General features: G+C 41.2%; 1 long non-coding RNA gene across 1 annotated transcript in view; it reads right to left on the bottom strand.

Annotated features, from left to right (window-relative positions):
* Positions 1 to 2,842: 2,842 nt before the first annotated feature.
* LOC116224976 overlaps positions 2,843 to 3,561 on the bottom strand; it is a 21,002-nt gene continuing 20,283 nt past the window's right edge. The window contains exon 4 of the long non-coding RNA XR_004165836.2: positions 2,843 to 3,561. This exon is cut by the window's right edge and continues 508 nt beyond it. This is a non-coding gene — a long non-coding RNA (uncharacterized LOC116224976).

Below are 3,561 nucleotides of genomic sequence, written 5' to 3'. Positions count from 1 at the left end.
ATGTGTGACATAAAGTGTTCCTTTGGATCATGTAGCGCAATTTGCTAATGGGGTTATGAGTTAGATTCCCTGGGAACACATATACCGTAAGCACATACCTCCTTTGTAGTGTAAGCTTGCTTTGGGTGAATCAACATGAATAAATGGAACATCCTCCTCCTCTACTGCAATATCATCTAATATATATCGTCGATCTACCCCTGCATTTTTATATCTATAGATCATGAGTCAGATATATGTCTGTTAAAATAAATCTGCTCCTTAAAGAAGATACATTATAGTAGTATTTATTTATGCAGAATAAAAAAAATAGACCAGAATTCTTTCAATTTCACCCTTTTCCAGACCTAAAATATATCTTATACATCAGGAAAAAGTCTAGGTTGTCACCTCTGTGAAATAATAAGCCGAAGCACAAGCACATGGAGGCAACACAACGCCCTCTGAACAAGAGAAGAGAGGTGGTTGTGAGCGCACAAGTATGGTGTCTGTAGAACTGTTGCCATCTACTGTTGTAGCTGATTAAGTGAAATCAAAAACGTAACGTAATTAATGAATTAAGCGTGTTTCAAAATGAAAATAACTGCAAATGAAATAATACCTAGAATGTACTCTTTGGAAAAAGACTCATACAACATCACCAGTTTGTTCACCACATGATACAAAAGCATTTTCTTGAAGTACTGATATGAATCCGCCTTTAATCCTCCAAGAAAAGCCTCGCAATTATAGCTGGCCTCATTACATTTGACTGAAAATAAGTAGACACACTCTTCTCATTGTTTGTGCTACAGTGTTTCTATAATATTGTGTTCTGATGGTTCCGTAGATGTCCAAGCTCTGGAACAGCCAAGGTCAAAGGGTGTGACAATGTGAACGCCTACTTCACTATGTAAAACACCCAAGATGTAAATGTATCAACACCCAACAAATGAAAAGTGGTTTGTCAAGCCTTCTCTCTTAATTTCCAAATATCACTACTCCGTTTTCTGCTTCTCTCTTCTTATGTTTATTTCACTGTACTTACCACAGTCACAAACTTGGATTCTGTGTTGTATATGTAAATATTATCTTTATACCCTGGGAACAGGAAATAATCCCAGAGATGATCTCAAATCATGGTGGGCAGACCTCAACTCTGGAGGCAACAGGCCAAGTCAGAAGTTTCAGCTGCTGTTTCATCTGCAGCCAGAAGGTGGAAGCAGAGTACAATGTTGGAGACTCATCTGTTGTAGAAAGATGTTGAGTTATACCCATTTTCAAAACGTCAAGTTTTCTACAACTTTGTATAACTTTAAGTTGTACAGAGAATCAGCGCTGGTCAGCTTCCACATTAACGTTTTACCCTTCTGATTGGCTCCAAAGAGCTCCAACATACTGCTACTACATAACCACACATTTCTTTATTGTCAAAGGCACATTCTAACATCTGTAAACCCTACCTGATTAACCTCTCTATGTACATAGCTGTAAATGACAAATATAATGGCATGGTCCATTAGTACAGAATATTGTACATATGTCTTTTCGCATCTGTTGCAAAACAACTTACACAGGCAGAATACCCTGGGTTACTCCCCCCCTCTGGTTAGTTTGTGTGGTGATGGACAGGAACCAGAACACCAGCACATCTCACACTATTGCTGGCCTATCAGGGTAAGTACTTGTGTAAGATGAGACTAAATGAGTTTTATTAAGTTAGCCAGCCTCATTTACTTTACAGTAAAGTACAGACCTACTGTGATAGTTGTTTTCCTACACTGCAATACTGGCAAAGTAAGACTTGACATATGGTGTTATGAAGCATTTGTCTGCACAGGTAAAGCACAGGTGTGTGTGTGTGTGTGTGTGTGTGTGTGTGTGTGTGTGTGTGTGTGTGTGCGCGCGCGCACGCGTGTGTGAAGCGGTAGTGTTAAGAGCACAGCTTTAGTGCTCAGCTGATGCTGGCGATAAGGAGTATGAGACACTGAAACAGATGAGTCTTCTGTGAGGTGATGTATGCTGAAAACTGCCTCTATCCTCTGTTCTTCGGTAGGATGCGGGGAAACAGAAAATCCATTGCACTCTCATCTCTCCTCACTGTCATATCCAATCTGTGTCTCTATCTTTTATCCTTAGTGCACTGCAGCAGAGAGGAGGAGGAGGAGGAGGAGGAGAGAGAGGAGAGAGAGAGAACAGGCGAGGAAAAGGAGGGCAGAAAGAGAGGAAAGGAGAGATGAAAGAGAAAATAATGGGGGAAAATATAGAGAGTTTATCTGTCTGTGGTTTGTGGAGGGAGAGGATGAAAGAATGAGACAGAGGGAGGAACTGCAATGAGTGGAAAGAAAAGCACCAGATTGGTAGATAGACTGGAAGATAAATCAATACAGAAGGAGAATGGTGCCAGGAGAAAGACACATTTTGTGTTTGCGAGTTTGTGTGTGTGAGCGGAAGAGAGAGAGAGACAGAGAGAGAGAGAGAGAGAGAGAGAGAGAGAGAGAGAGAGAGAGAGAGAGAAAAGGAGAGACAAAGGAAGAAGAGAGAGGCCAGGAAGAAGAGAAGAACTGAGAGAGAAACAGAAAGAAACATGGACAGCGAGTTTGAGCAAACGAGCTGGTGCACCCGTTGCCCCCACCCCCTCCTGCTGCCCCCCAGCACTTTGCCATGGTTACCAGACTGGCTCCCGACACAGGCGGCTAATGTGTTTTTGGGCAACAGGGAATGAGTGGGATACTAATGTTGTCACACACACAGACGCAAATACACACAGTGTTCCCTTACACAAGTCAGTAAGTCAGATTGATAAATAGATAGTAACATAAATATATAGTAAAATAGATAGATAAATAAAACTCCACTGCACTTTTTTTTAGAGGGAATCCGCTTTTATTGTTTGTTTGATACATCTATTCTTATAAATTCACTGTGATAAATTCATAGCAGCATAACACACACACAAGCATAAGCACATAATGCAGAACATATATAGTACAGTAGGAATCTTCTTTAAGATGCGTATCACTGCTGATTTCATGACTCTATAGCCTCTTTCATATCTCTTATTGCCTGACCAGGCTGCATCTCACTTCTCAAGAGTTTCAATAGTCTCACGCAGAAAGAAATAGGGGTCACAACCTTAGACCGCCTTCTTTTTGGTCAGAGTAAGAAGTCGGACAGTACGGCCTGTCCCTAATGACAACTCCCTATATGGGAGCCTCCTGAGTTTCAGCCTTCTCTAACTATGGTGCTGATCTACATGAGATAAGCTGCAGCCAAATGGATTTTTGGACCAGGGTTCTTATTTGTCCTTCATCTCTGAAGGTTGCTGCCAAAATGCATGTGGCCTTGTTCCCAAGGACCTCACCTGTGACCTTACATGACATCACAGGTTAAGGGTCTCAGGGACAAAGAGGCATGCTGGAAGTTGTAGTTCTACTCACATTTCAGTCAGTAGAATGATTGGAAGATTAAGTCATTTGAATTATTCAGTGCTTTATGTCACCTTTTAGCATTTGTCATTGCATATTGCCGCACATAGTGATATGTACATCTCACTTCTCACTAATTGTACGTTGACTCACT

The sequence above is a fragment of the Clupea harengus genome, chromosome 19 (genome assembly GCF_900700415.2).
Source record: "Clupea harengus chromosome 19, Ch_v2.0.2, whole genome shotgun sequence".
Classification (NCBI taxonomy): Eukaryota; Metazoa; Chordata; class Actinopteri; order Clupeiformes; family Clupeidae; genus Clupea; species Clupea harengus.
This window is presented reverse-complemented; position numbering and strand designations above follow the sequence as displayed.